The sequence below is a fragment of the Somniosus microcephalus genome, unplaced genomic scaffold (genome assembly GCF_052327205.1).
Source record: "Somniosus microcephalus isolate GS21.2 unplaced genomic scaffold, FLI_Smic_1.0 unresolved_chr1, whole genome shotgun sequence".
Taxonomy (NCBI): Eukaryota; Metazoa; Chordata; class Chondrichthyes; order Squaliformes; family Somniosidae; genus Somniosus; species Somniosus microcephalus.
In genome coordinates, this window is record NW_028225179.1 from 23,303,145 (window position 1) to 23,318,838 (window position 15,694).

Here is a 15,694-nt window from a genome sequence, read left to right on the forward strand (position 1 = left end):
TTAAAACAGTGTCCTTCCCAGTCCCAATCATTATTTATCTTAATGACTCTCTCTATACTGAATAAAACTGGGACAGCAATCATTCTGGCCAATATTTATACCTCAATCAACATAACAAAAATACCAGATGATCTGGTGATTATCACATTGCTGTTTGTGGGAGCTTGCTGTGCGTAAATTATCTGCCGCGTTTCCTACATTACAACAGTGATGTACAACAGTACATCATTGGCTGTAAAGTTCTTTGGGACGCCCGGTGGTGGTAAAAGGCGCCCAATAAATGCAAGTCTTTCGTTTATTTATCTACTTCACTGAGATGAAAATACAGAACTGGTTGTCTATCGCATTCAGCTTCCAGAAAAAACTCGTTGATAGAAAGTGTAGGCCGCTGATATTGCCTTTGATCCGGAATATTTGCACTGACCCTCTTCCCAAAGCCCTTGAGATTCACGTGGATTAAGTTGGCAACTTCTCTTTTATCTTTCCAAATTTTTCAAAGGGAATTCAAGGTCAAAATTCGCGAAAATGAGGGCTCGTCTGGGATTTGAACCCAGGACCTCTCGCATACTCTATGTTAAATTAACCCGAAGCGAGAATCATGCCCCTAGACCAACGAGCCACTGGTGTAGGCAAGGGCACTTAAAACGTTTCCATAATCAAGCCATGTGTTGGCTGCTCTTGATAAGCAGAACACTTGAGACCGAGACAGCTCTGACATTGCCTTCTCTACCTGTCTTCTGAAGCGCCGCACTGCTCCACACAGAGAGTTACTGATCTGTTAGGACGGTAATGTACCGAGGCAGCAGGTGCCCATCCCGAGAGCAGCAGCAGAGTTTCTGCATCAGTTTGGTGCGAGGCCTCAGATTTGGACAATGTATCAGCAAAGGCAGTGAGAAGGCATGGAGGTAGAAAGTAAAGCAAAAACCGCACCGGAAGTGACCATTCGGTTCTGTGACTGAGACAATTTGTGTTTGGACAGGGGGTTTACTGTCAGTTCATAGCCCCACCCATCTCCTCCCCCGCCCATTGTGATTTTTGCCACATTTGCACATTCAGGACCGGGCCCGGGCAGATTCAACCCTGTCTCACCCGGGGGCGCTGAGGCTCCTACCGCCACTGGTTATCAATTCACCCATCTGTAAATTAAAACCTAAAAAAACTGCTTTACAAAGCACAGGTGTGGACGGAGACGCTGTGACCTTCTGACCAAATCCCAGCCCCAACAGACAGATTGTTCTGCCTTTAAAGATCAAAGCAGTACCTAAGTATTCCCAGACAACTTCGATTCAGACCGATAAGCTTACTCAGACCTAGACGGTATCTACGCTGACACAGGGAGCACCACCACAGCCACAGACTTTCTTACACTGACACAGGCAGCTCCTAAACTGACACAGGGAGCACCACCACAGGCACAGACTTTCCTACACAGACACAGTCAGCTCCTACCCTGACACAGGAAGCACCATCACAGGAAGAGACTTTCATAGACAGAGCCAGGCAGCTCCTACCCAGACCAAGGGAGCTCCACCAAAGGCACAGACTTTCCTACAAGGACCCAGGCAGCTCCTACCCTGAAACAGAGCGCACCATCACAAGCACAGACTTTCATACACAGACCCAGTCAGCTCCTGCCCTGACACATGGAGCACCACCACAGGAACAGACTTTCCTACACAGACCCAGGGAGCTCCTACCCAGACACTGGGAGCACCGTCACAGGCACAGACTATGCTACAGAGAAACAGATAGCTCCTTCCCTGATCCAGGGAGCACCTGTGCAGACTCAACAGCACCGGCACCGACCCATTCGCTCCTACATAAACCCAGACAATTCCTACAATGACACAGTCAGCACCTATACATGAGCCCTTACACTAAAATGGACACTTCATACACGGGCGTGGACAGTTCGAAGAAAGGCACAGAATGTACCTACATGGACCCAGACATTCCTACGCAGGCCCAGACAGCACGTACACAGACCCAGACATTCCTACGCAGACCCGGACAGCTCCTACACAAACCGAGACACTACTACACAGACCCAGACAGCTCCAACACAGGCCCAGACAGCTCCTACACAGATTCAGACATTCATACACAAGTCCAGACAGCTCCTGCACAGACCCAGACATACCTACACAGACCCAGACAGCTCCTGCACAGACCCAGACATTCATACACAAATCCAGACAGCTCCTGCACAGACCCAGACATACCTACACAGACCCAGACAGCTCCTACACAGACCCAAATTCTTCATACACAAATCTAGACAGCTCCTGCACATACCCAGATATTCCTACACAGACCCAGACATCTTCTTCATAGAAACCCAAGCAAAATGCTGCTGATCTGGCAGCATCTGTGGAGAGGGAAACAGTTAATGTTGCTGGTTGATTACCTTTCGTCAGCTTCTTCATATAACCTGGTTGCTCCTACACAAACCAAGACAGAACCTACACTGATTCAGATATAACATACAGAGCTAGACAATTCCTACCCTGACACAGACAGCTCTTATACAGACCCAGGTATAAAATACAGACCCAGATAGCTCCTACCCTGACACAGACAGCTCTTACACAGATCCAGATATAAGATACAGTCCCAGACAGCTCCTACGCTGAGACAGACAGCTCTTACACTGACCCAGATATAAAATGCAGCCCCAGATGGCTCCTACCCTGACACATTTAGCTCGGCACCAACTCAATGGGCCGAATGGCCTCTTGCTGTGCCGTTATGACTCCATAATGCCTTTGGCACACCTCGGTGCGGCGAGACCCGCTGTGCTTATCTGTTCCTGCTTGTGACCATTAACGTGAAAAGGCCGCGAGTTAAACGTTTATCAGCAAACCGAGGAAAGACAAAAAAAGGAAAGAAGTGCTGCAAAGGTGCAATGGATGTTATTCAAAATAATTTCCCCGTGGCATTTTGTGTGGATTTAGTTTTAAAAGTTTGGATTTTTTATGTTACGAATAATATAAATAATCGTAATACAACAACAACTTGAATACATATAGCGCCTTTCACATAATCAGAGAATAGAACGGTTACATCACGGAAGAAGGCCATTCGGCCTGTCGAGCCCCTGCCAGCTCTCAGCAAGAGCACTTCAGCTAGTCCCATGCTCCCGCCCTTTCCCCGTAGCCCTGCATCTTTTGCTTCAGATACTTATCCAACTCACTATTTCAGCCCTCACCAACTGTTGCTGGAAGGCCGAGTGACCTGGACTCAATCTCCACGGATTTTACTGTCACTGTGCTCGGTGTATGAGGAGGCTTTGCCGGGCCATATTGTATCTTGCTTCCCAAGGATGGACAGCAATGCGCTTCCTTCGCTGCAGTGGGGTCCCCCAGCGGTGGGTAATAGCACCATCGCTATTTTTGATATATATAAATGACCTGGACTTGGGTATCGGGAGTAAATTTCAAAGTTTGCTGATGGGTTGTCAACATCGTAAATATTGAGCTGGACATTATTTGGTATTCGGGATCCTTGATTTTATAAATAGGGAAATAGAGAACAAAAGCCAGGAATCTGTGCTCAAACTTCATAAAACACCATTTAGGCCCAAGCTGGAATATTGTGGCAAATTCTGGGCACCACAGTGAGGAAGGATGTCAAGGCCTCAGAGAGTGTGCAGTAGACATTTACTAGAATGGCATAAGGGGTGAAAGACTTCTGTTATGTTTGGAGATGAGGAAACATTAATACGCAGTGATTGTTATGATCTGTAATGCACTGGCAGAAAGGGTAGTGGGAGCATATTCAATAGTAACTTCCAAAAGGTAATTGGATATATACTTGAAAAAATACTGGGCTTTGGTGAAATTGCAGGGGAGTGGGATTAATTGGTTCGTTCTTTCAAAGAGCCGGCACAGGCACGATGGGCCGAATGCCCAGTTCTGTACTGTAATATTCAATCATTCTATAATATCGACCTCCACGACGTCTCCTATAGGCGAGAGATGCAAAGCTCTGCACAACTCTGATTCAGTGGTATCTTGTTCCCCAGAGATGGGCTGTAATGCGCTGTCTGAGGCCACATTCGCTGATTATTGCCAGCAGCTGGTGATTGAAGAGAGCTGCTTTTCGCGGCCTCACTCATTCGGGGTTCTGGAAGAAAAAAAACGATGGATTTGTTGGCATGTCTGAAATGCAGCTTCGAATAACAATGCACTGTCACATCAGCCCGCAGTTCCATTCCCGTTCCCAGCCCTCTTTCACAGTTCGATGACTTCCATCATATACCCAAGTTTGCTGACGACACTAAGTTAGGCGGCACTGTAAGTAGTATAGGCGGGAGCAGAAATTTGCAAAGGAGCATTCGTAGATTAAGTGAATTGGCAAAACTGTGGCTAACGGAGTTCAACGTGGGGAACTGAGAGATCATCCACTTTCGAAATAAGAAAAGTGGATTAGAGTAATTACAAAATGGTGAGAAGCTAGGAACTGTGGAGGAACAGAGAGATTTAAAAGTCCACGTACAGTAATTACTTCAAACTACCGGACACGTACAAAAAAATATAAGGTTCATGGATTATTAGCCTTTATCGCAAAATGGCGAGAATTTAAAGGGGTGGAAGTGTTGCTGGAGGGCTACAGGAAAGCTAGGGAAATCGGGCAGGGGGAGGAGCAGCCTTAGTGAGCCAGGATGAAATCAGTTCAATGTTAAGAGAGGATATAATGCGAGGTAAACAGACAGTGGAGAATTTATGAGTAGATATAAGAAATAGGAAAGGATTTAAGACTGAGTGATTAAGAAAGTGAGATTTGTGTATAGGTTCCCTGGTCGCAGGCCTGAAGTGCTAGATTGTATAAATGCAGTGATTAGACAAGCACATCGTAAAGGCAGGTTGGTATTAATGGCAGATATTAACTATCAAATAGATTTGGATAAGCAGACACGCACTTATCAGAAAGGTAGTGAACTATTGAGTGTGTCCGGGATAGTTTCCTACAACAATATGTCCTAAAACCAAGAAGGGGGCATGCCATATTAGATTTAGTAATGAGTAACGAGACAGCTTTATTCATCAAACTTAGCGTGCGTCAAATGTATTTAATAGTGATCAGAACATGATCATGTTCAATGCAATGTTTGAAAGGGAGAAATGCGAAACAGCTACAGAGATTCTAGATTTCGGTGAGGCCGACTTAAACAAGACAGACCCTGTCCACAGTAAACTGGGCAAATCTGTCCATTGGTAAAACGACAGAAGATCAGTGGGAGGTCTTCTAAAATAATTTAATATGAAACAAAATCACTTTACTCATCTGAGGGGCAAGAACTCTACTGGCCAACAAACAGGCATGGACGGCTATAGCGGTAAGAGGCCGCACTAAAATAAGATAAGAAACAAACACAAATACAAAGCATTGCAGAGATCCTGGTGAATGGGAAAGTTACAAAGAACAGCAAAGGGTCACAAAGGTGATAGTAAGAGCTACAAAGGGGAGTATGAACAGAAGCAGACTGCTGAAATGGGCAGACAGAGGCAGATGAAAGTTAACGCAGAGAAGTGCAAAGTGATATATTTTGGTCGGAAGAATGAGGAGAGGCATTGTACACTAAATGGTAGAACTTTAATGGGGCCGATTATTTCCTTTTATCGGCTCCGTCTGGAGATCACTGGCCCCAAACCGCTCAGAATGCTCTCCCCTGCCATTTATTAACCAGCTCTAAATCGTACAATTTGAAAGAGAGTGCAGGAACATGGACACATGGGGTGAGCGCACACAAATTTTTGAAGGTGGCAGGACAAGTTGAGAAAGCTGTGAAAAGCGATTTGGGATCCTTTCAGCATCAGAGGAACAGTTAATGTCCTGGGGTGTGGACTTCGGTCAGAGCTGCAATCAAATAAGTGTAAGAGAGAGAGAGAAACTATTTCCTCTGGTGGGAGGGTCCAGCACAATGGGCCAGAACCGTAAAATTAGAGATTGTCTTACTTGGGGACTGTAAGATTTTCAGGCAAAGTATCTTCCAACTGGATGAACAGTCCATCACCTTAACCTTTAACCAACCTCCATCTACCTTTATTATCCAAAGATGGTCGACGAAAAATCTCTTTTATTTCAATATTTTAGTTTCCAGGCAGTAGAAACAATCTTTAATAAAGTTGCCTTTACCGCCTCTTCTGCCTGTTCTCCCAGATTGACAATTTGGAAAATGTGGATCATGCTTCTGGAAATAAACAGATTTTCATCTTTACATCACAGTTTCTGCACATCTGGGACTGAATTCCCGCTGTTAAAAATAAACTCGCGAGTTTCTTGCGATATACTGGATTTAGGCTCTGCACTGATTTTCATACAATTATTAATTTGAAGGACTTCTGCAATGTCTCCAAGCTGAGGAAATTGGTGATGTTTGACTAAAGATTCAGGACTTGTCTGGGATTTAAACGTGGTACTACTCTGTCTCAAACAATGAAAATTCTGTTGTATCTAAGAATCTCATCCCTGGATCAACGAGCCGCTAACAGGAAGCCTTTCAACGCTTGGAGTAATACAATCACAGAATTCTTCATGTGGTGATGAAAGTCATTGGCTCCATCCTGCCTGTGCCAGACATCTGAAAGAGCTGTCCAATTATTCCCACCTCCCTGCTCTACCACACAGTCCTACCAATCTGTTCCATTCCAAGTATATATCAGTAATTTGAGCCGTGCCATGAGCTAAATGCAGCAAGCTTGGGAGGAAAATGTGACTTTGGACCTGAGACTCTGTAGGGTATTTGTATTAACTCTCATCACTCTTTAGGGTCATCAGAGTTAAGACCAGCCAAGGCTTTAAACTTTTCCAACAAATTGGATTTATTCACATTAAAATACAACAAGCTTTGAACTTCCCCAGTCAGAACCATGAAATTTAACTTCGAACGCCTTTAACCAACCGACCAGCGCAGCTACATAAGCGGAGTCTGCATGCTGAATTCACAAATATCTGACCCTGCACTGAGTGTTAAATCTCGGCAATGACCATTTCATTGGTTTGGTGATATTTAATTTGCTGCAAATTCATAAAATGGAAAAGAGCCGCAGCGATCATTACAATAAACTAAACCTTCCGATATTAAGAGGAATATAACATGTTAAGAACAGCATGGAATATTCTGCAGGATAATGCAAATAAACTGCAGGAATATTGTGCTCAGCTCCCACGTGACACAGATGAGCCTCAGCCTTTGCTCCCTCCCTGAAACTTTGCTATAAATGTACAGGGTCTTTGTGAGACCACACCTGGAGAAATGCAGTATTTTGATTTGTCTTTTATTCTTTCATTAACAGAAACAGGAATGTGACTGGAGAACTGAAACGCTTGGTACAGTGAGCATTGGTGGTTCAGGGGTAGAATTCTTGCCTGCCACGCCGGAAACCCGGGTTTGCTTCCCGGCCAATACAAAGATAATTTGCATAAGTAATTGTTCTAACTTTAAAACATTTCATTAACTGTTGTACTAAAAAGGCAGCTTTCAAATACCCCTATATGCAGACTCTTCCATTATAGGGTGGCATTATTGAGATACCACGTCATCAATTCTAACTGTGTGACTCATAGAGGCATTCAAGCTCCCGCGGGATATGAGACGCAGCATTCCCTATCAGCGGCCATACCCCGCCTGCTCCAGTGATCTGCAAAGAATCATCAGAGAAAGAGGCATGAGCTCAAAATCCAAATCAGAGGGACAGTTAATGTTCTGGGTTGTGAACTTCGGTTAGAGCTTTAAACAAATAGGTGTAAGAGAGAGAGAATCTATTTCCTCTGTTGGGAGGGTCTAGCACAATGGGGCATAACCATAAAATTGGAGCTACCCCGTTCAGGGTTGATGTAAGGAAGCGCTTCTTCACACAGATGGCAGTGTAAATCTGGAACGCTCTTCCCGAAACAGCTGTTCAGGCTGGGGGTCAATTGACAATTTCAAAATGAGGTCGATAGATTTGTGTTCGGCGAGGATGTGAAGGTTTGTGGAATCATCGCAGTGTAGATGGAGTTCACATTCAGATCTGCCAATTGTGTAGCAGGCTCCAGGGCCTGAATGGCCTCCTGCTGTTTCTATGTTCTTATGACAGAAACATCAACAGCTGCAAACATGCGTCGCGTTTTATTCATATTTAACAGCAATAATATCCGTGCCTTGCGTAACTATGCTGTGGTCAGAAAAAATACGCGAAGCTGACGTGTGGCGCTGTGATCGTATCATGGTTAGTGCTCTGCATTGTGGATGCAGTAACCTTGGTTCAAACTTAAATCATGTCACAGCTCGCTTTATATCTGCTGTCATCTGCAGCACCTGCTAATGGAACAGACTGAAAAATCAATCATTACAGCAGGAAAACTGATGTATTGTTGGCGGTGAAAACCTATTTACTCCTTTAAAACCCGCGCTCTCACATGCCTGAGCTTGATGCTCCATAATTCAAACCCGAATCTTCTCCCAGCTTTTTCTTCTTCCAGAATCCGTAGCCATTCTTTACTTGCCTCCTTTCAGTTCATTGTCACTTGCCTGCGGTATTAACTTAATCTAATATTCACTTTCATGAGCTTACATTGTTAATTTCTCTCTGCTACCAGCGCGTTTCATGAGGGCACATGTCCCGTTCGCACTAGTGTACAACCAGTCGATACATTTAGATCTGTGTGACCGCTTGACAGATAAGCGCTGTAAAAGCAGGACAGGACTTTAGAAGGACAGCGGCCGGATTGTTCACGAAATTTCCTTGGGGAATCTTGTGATATCTTGCTAACTGAAGAACTGGGTTTTGTTTTGATGCTGTTTGGCGCTTTCCCCAAAACTGTGGCAGTGCGTGAATGACAGGCAGCGCTACCTAGCTGCCAATGAGGGTTTAAATATGAAGTATTGGCCCGCTGTTATGGTGCAGGTAGATCGGAAGTCTTCCGTCTTAATCTTAACAGTTCTGTTGAATTGTGCGAATGAAACAAATAGAGGATAAATGGAAAGTGTGCTAATGGGTGAAAGCAGCGATTACAAGAGGTTGGCCATAATTGAAATGTTTTTGAATGCCCGTGGTGTGGGATCCCTTGTTCTTTATGAAGAGCGGGAGCAGGAATAAAGTTTGACAGAAATAAAATATACAGACCTGTTGCGAATCATAAAACTGCACTGGTCTAAATCGATAAAAGTTTGAAAATAAATTCATGTCCACAGGATAAATTTAACTATTTCTGCCAGCTCCCTCATCATTTGCTTTTTCCGTTAATCTTTCAAGCGGTGTAAGAACATAAGAACATAAGAAATTGGAGCAGGGGTAGGCCATTCGGCCCTTCGAGCCTGCACTGCCATTCAATGAGATCATGGCTGATCTTCTGCCTCAACTCCATTCACTGGCCCTATCGCCATATTCCTTGATGCCCTTACTAGTCAGAAATCTATCGACTTCTGTTTTGAACATACCCAATGACTGAGCCTCCACAGCCCTCTGGGCTAGAGAATTCCAAATATTCACCACCCTCCGTGTGAAGAAATGTCTTCTCATCTCAGTCCTGAATGGCATACCCTTTAACCTGAGACTGTGGCCCCTGGTTCTAGAATCTCCAGCCTTGGGAAACATCCTCCCAGCATCCACCCTATCAAGCCGTGTGATAATTTTGTATGCTTCAATGAGACCCCCTCTCATTCTTCTGATTTCAAGAGAATACAGGCCTACTTTACTCAGTCTCTTCTCATACAACAGTCCCGCCATACCAAGGAATCAATCCCGTGAACCTTTGTTGCACTCCCTCTGTGGCAAGTATATAATTTCTTAGGAAAGGCGACCAAAATTGTACACGGTACTCCAGGTGTGGCCTCACCAAGGCCCTATAGAATTGAAATGAGACTTCTTTACTCCTGTACTCAAATCCATATCTAATGCAGGCGAGCATACCATTTGCCTTCCTAATGGCTTTCTGCACTTGCAAATTCACTTTCAGTCACTCATATACAAGGAAACCCATGTCCTTTTGAGCATCCACATTCCCCATTTTTTCACCATTTAGGAGATACTCTGCCTTTCTGTTTTTTCTACCAAAGTGGATAACTTCACATGTATCCACATTATATTCCATCTGCCATGTTCTCGCCCACTCACTGAGCCTGTCGAGATCCCCTTGAAGCTTCTTCACATCCGTTTCACAACTGACACTGACACCCAGCTTTATATCATCAGCAAATTTCGAAATGTTACATTTAGTCCCCTCATCCAAATCATTGATATAGATTGTGAATAGCTGAGGCCCAAGCCCCGTTCCTCGCGGTGCCCCACTTGTCACAGCCTGCCATCCTGAATAACCCGCTTATCCCTGCTCTTTGATTTCTGTCTTTTAACCAGTGTAAAGCCCGTGTAGATTGGAGTTCACTCTCAGCTTTTACCATCGATGTGAAAATGAAACACGAGGAGACGAGGATTGCCCCGAACAGCAGAGCTGGGCACTGACTCGATTTCTATTGCTGCAGGAGTTATTCTGTTCCTCTGATATTTCCCTCACCATGCAAAAGCCTGTTTTAACTCACAGGCATTATTGGGCGGTTTTATTATATGTTGGAGAGTTTCCATCAAATAGATTGTAATAAATCTGCAAAAAGACTAGGTTAGGACTGGAAATGATAAGATGTCGATCACAGAGTGAACATCAAGGTCAGGCTCATTGTCAAATGAGACAGGAAACCACGAACAAGGAGGATGGGAATGAAGCAAGGTGGAAAGGAAGGGAGGAAGGAGGATAGAACTCTGGATTCGACCTTCTTTCCATTAGAGCTGGGAGAAATATTAGGTTGAGAAAGTGAGAACATTTTACCAAATAGGGAGAGAAAATATTGTCTAACATGGGGACTGTAACATTTTCAGGCCACGTATCTTCCAACTGCATTAACAGTCCTGAGGCTCGAACCTCTCACCAACTTCGATCTAACATTATTATCCAAAAGGAGTCATCCAAAAATCCCTTTTATTTCAGTATTTCTGTTTCCAAACGGTAGAAACAATCTTTAATGAAGTCCTTTTACCACATGTCCTGCCCGTGCACTCAGATTGACAATGTGGAAAATGTGGAGCAGGCTTCTGGAAACAAACGGATTTACATATTTACCTCAAAGTTTCGGCACTTCTGGGACTGAATTCCTGCTTTCAAGAAGAAAATTGCCGTTTTCTTGTGATGTACTGAACACGGTCTGATTATCTGGCAGTTATTATTTGAAGACTTGTGGAATGTCTCCAGGCCGAGGAAAGTGGATCTATTAAAATGTTCGGGCACATTTGGGATTTGAACGCGGTACCTCTTGCATTTTAATTGATGTGAATTCCCAAAACGAGATTCACACCCCTAGAGCAAAGAGCCACTAACCCTGTGCAGCGCGTTTAATCTCGGCAATGATAAATTCATATACATAAAGCAGATATTTTAGATCAGAGACAGTCTTAAATCTCATATATTGCTCAAATTCATCAATGTGTGAATCTGACGTTAAATGTGTTTCAATACAGTGGGGGGATTTAAAGCAGATTCGGGGCCGTTGGTTTCCAAGGCGATCTTACCTTTGTCTGTCTTGCCGCCCTCTCCCCTTCCTCCCACACGCTTCTGGTTTTTAAACCTTATTTTAAATCTGCTGCACTGCTGGGCCAGTGCATTCCATACCCCTTTCTCATACCCCTTTCTACAAATACCCTTTCACTGCTTGACTTCTCTGTTTATTAGTTATGAATCTCCTTGAGGTGCAATGGTGGCGTTTGTGACATCTAATTAAAAGGCGGCCAATTGGAAACAACTTGGGGTCACAGTTTCTTTTGCACAGAATTGAACCTGAATTTTTCAAGATGGAAGATTGTAATTGCTGCATCACAATAAACAATATATTGTTATAAATTTTGGCTCTTTAGATCACCAGTGTCAGAAGAAGAACTGTCTGATCCCCTGATTTATTTCATATAAGACACAAACATAGGGTAATCATTCAGAATCACCTCACAGATTGACAATGAGATAAATTAAGCGGGAGATAATAATAATAATAATAATAATAATAATAAACTTTATTGTCATTGTTAGTGCACAAGTGCAGTACAACGATATGTAGGCTTGCGGCTCCCGAGAGTGTACATTTAGATTAAGACATTTAAACATTCACCATTCATTTGGTTTGTAATACATTAACATAAACATAATAAAGTGCATTGGCAGATGTGCAGGCTTTAGAGTTTATTTGTGGAGTTCAGTAGGATGACAGGCCTGGGAGAAGCTGTTCCTAAATCTGGTCGTTCGGGTGCGAATGCATCTGTAGTATCTCCCAGATGGCAGGGGGGCGAACAGACTGTGGCTGGGGTGGGTACGGTCTTTGATGATGGTCCGTGACCTCCGTAAACAGCGTTTCTGGTATATATGTGCTCTATGGTCGGTAGCCGGGTGCCGGTAATGCGTTGGGCAGTTTTGACTACCCGCTGCAGGGCTTTCCGGTCAGGGGAGCTACAGCTGCCATATCATACTGTGATACAGTTCATCAGGATGCTCTCTATTGTGCAGCGGTAAAAGTTAGAGAGGATCAGGGGTGACAGGTTACATCCCTTCAGCCTCCTTAAGAAATATAGGCGCTGCTGGGCCTTCTTCACCAGAGAGGAGGGATTGAGGGACAAGGAGAGGTCTTCCGTGATGTGGACTCCGAGGAACTTAAAGCTGTCCACCCTTTCCACCACAGCCCCATTGATGTGGATGGGGGTGTGACTTCCGCCTTTAGACTTCCTGAAGTCCACAATTATTTCTTTGGTTTTCTTGATGTTAAGGGCCAGGTTATTATCGGCGCACCACTTCACGAGATGCTGGACCTGCTCCCTGTAGGCTGACTCATCGTTGTTGGTGATCTGGCCTACTACCGTGGTATCATCCGCAAACTTGATGATGGTGTTGGAACCATGAACAGCCACACAGTCGTGGGTGAAGAGGGAATGGAGGAGGGGGCTCAGCACACATCCTTGTGGGGCGCCCGTGTTCAGGGTCAGTAGGGGGTGGTGTGGTTACCTAATTTGAAAGACTGGGATCTGTTTGTTAGGAAGTCCAGGGTCCAGAGGGAAGTGTTCAGGCCAAGAGTGTGGAGTTTGGTGGCCAGCTTGTTGGGGACGATAGTGTTGAATGCTGAGCTGTAGTCTATGAACAGCATTCTGATGTAGGTCTCTTTACCGTCGAAGTGATTCAGTGCAGAGTGTAGAGCAGTTGTGATTGCATCCTCCGATGATCTGTTTGCACGATAGGCAAACTGGTGTTGGTCAAGAGAGGTGGGAACACTGGCTTTGATGTGAGCCAGGACCAGTCTCTCGAAACACTTCATTATGATGGGTGTGAGTGCGACAGGTTGCTACTTGTTCAGACACGTCACAGCCGTTTGCTTTGGCACAGGAATAATGGTAGCAGTCTTGAAGCATGTAGGGACTACTGCCTGGGCCAATGACAGATTGAAGATGGAGGTGAAGACATCAGCCAGCTGATCAACACATTCCTTGAGTACCCATCCAGGGATGCTATCAGGTCCAGCAGCCTTACGTGTGTTCACTCCGCGTAGAACACCCCTTACGTCGGAGGTCGACAGAATGAGCACCTGGTCTTCCGGGGGTGGCAAGGCTTTGGTTGCCGGCTCCCTGTTATCCTTGTCAAAACGAGCATAGAAGTTGTTAAGCTCCTCCAGAAGGGAGGCATCGCTGGTGTTTTTACTCTTGTAGTCAGTGATGGACTGGATGCCTTGCCACATGCGCCGGGGGTCCGAGTTGTTGTGGAAATGATCCTCTATCCACAGTGTCTGTTTCCTTTTGGCAGTCCTGATACCCTTTTTTTAGGTTCGTCCTAGCTGCACTGTAAGCCGCCGCGTCGCCAGATTTAAATGCTGCGTTGCATGCTTTCAACAGCGAGCGGACCTCCCTGTTCATCCAGGGTTTCTGGTTGGGTTATGTCCTGATATTTTTATGGGTCGTGACGACCTCGATGCAACTGTTAATGTAGAATAGCACTGTGGATGCATATTCCTCGATGTCATTATGGGCAAACATGCTCCAATCAGTGCATTCGAAGCAATCCAGAAGCTCCGATACTGCCCCCTCTGGCCATACTTTCACTGCTCTCACTGATGTTCTCCCTCTTTTGATGAGCGGTTTGTATGCCCGGGCTAGAAGCAGGGAGAGGTGGTCAGACTTCCCAAGGTGGGGGCAGGGAATGGCCTTATAAGCATCTACAATGCTCGTGTAGACTTGATCCAGTGTGTTCTCCCCTCTTGTGGGGCAGGAAACATTCTGGTGGAATTTCGGGAGTACAGATTTTAGGTTTTTGTGATTGAAGTCCCCCGCGATGATAAAAGCTCCGTCTGGGTGCGCAGTTTGTTGTTCGCTGATGGCTCTGTAGAGGTCCGTCAGTGCTAGTTTGGCATTAGCGTGTTGTGGGATGTAGACCGCAGTGATGATAACAGCCGTGAATTCCCGAGGCAGGTAGAAGGGTCTGCACCTTACCATGAGGAATTCCAAAGCAGCTGAACAGGATCTATCGATTATGTCTGTGTTAGTGCACCAGGCATTGTTAGAGTAAATGCACAAACCGCCTCCCTTGCTCTTCCCGGAGTCTGCAGTTCTGTCGGTGCAGAAGACCGTGCGTCCTTCTAGCTGGATGGTGGTGTCAGGGATGCCGTTGTTCAACCAGGTCTCTGTGAAGATCATGGCACAGCATTCCTTTGTCCTTTTCTGTGAGGAGTGATCAAGTTTGATCTCATCCATTTTATTTACCAGTGACCTGACATTGGCCAGGAAAATACTTGGGAGGGAGGGTTTGTGTGGGGCCCTCTTCAGCCTATTTTGGATTCCGGCCCTCTTGCCCCGCTTCTGCTTGCGGTCTCTGCGCGGTCTGCGCCGACTTCCAGCTGGGGAAGGACGCCACGCTGGTCCCGGGGATCGGGCGATGTCGGGAGGCAGATCGACGGCGCCAAGTGTGAGCCACACGCAGTCGGCCCAGATATTGAGGAGCGTCTGCCGGCTGTACAGTAGGTCTGCTCTCAATTCCCGTATTAGCAGAGTCCAGAAGAGACTCAGAAAGAGGGTAAAAACGCTCAGTCTCGGGAGAGACAAAGCCGCTGCGCCCATGCGCGCCGCCATTTTATTTTTTTACAGACAGCAACGTGACACATGGTGGAATAGACAAGAGAGTTGGAGACATAGAAAACGGCCTGAGAGTCCAGAAGACAGTGGCCAGTAGCTGATAGATATCAGTGAGTGGAGGCGAGGAATTGGGTCGAGATTCGGCCCCGTGGCTTAGCTGGTCAAAGCGTTTGTTTAGTAAACAGGAGATCCTAGGTTCGACACCCAGCAGGGCCGTTTCTTTAATGAATCTCCAGGCGTGACTTTCTTCTCATGTGCAAAGGCTAAAATTATTTTAAATGTAACTGCGGCTGCACTAGTTCCCATTCTGGTTGAAGGCTCCAGTCACTGCGGTGCCTATTTTAATTTCACCGCTTCCTGCTTTCTGGTGGTGCTGATTTTGGCCTCTTCACCAAAAAATCCATCTTTTCTAAGCAGTGCCGTGCGTTACTTTGTTGTGGTCAGAGCAGAGCTACAGTAGTTGATCTGTGGCACCGCGATCATATAGTGGTTAGTATTCTGCATTGTGGCCGGAGCCACCTCGGTCCGAATCCTAGTCATGGCAGAAATTTTTCTTCCTCCCACAA

The 15,694-nt window shown here is 45.4% G+C and overlaps 1 non-coding gene across 1 annotated transcript; it reads right to left on the reverse strand.

Moving 5' to 3' along the window:
• Positions 1-529: 529 nt before the first annotated feature.
• Positions 530-619, reverse strand: trnap-cgg (transfer RNA proline (anticodon CGG)). The gene is given in 2 exon segments: positions 530-565; positions 584-619. It is a non-coding gene; the product is annotated as a tRNA-Pro (tRNA).
• Between the last annotated feature and the right edge of the window lie 15,075 nt (positions 620-15,694).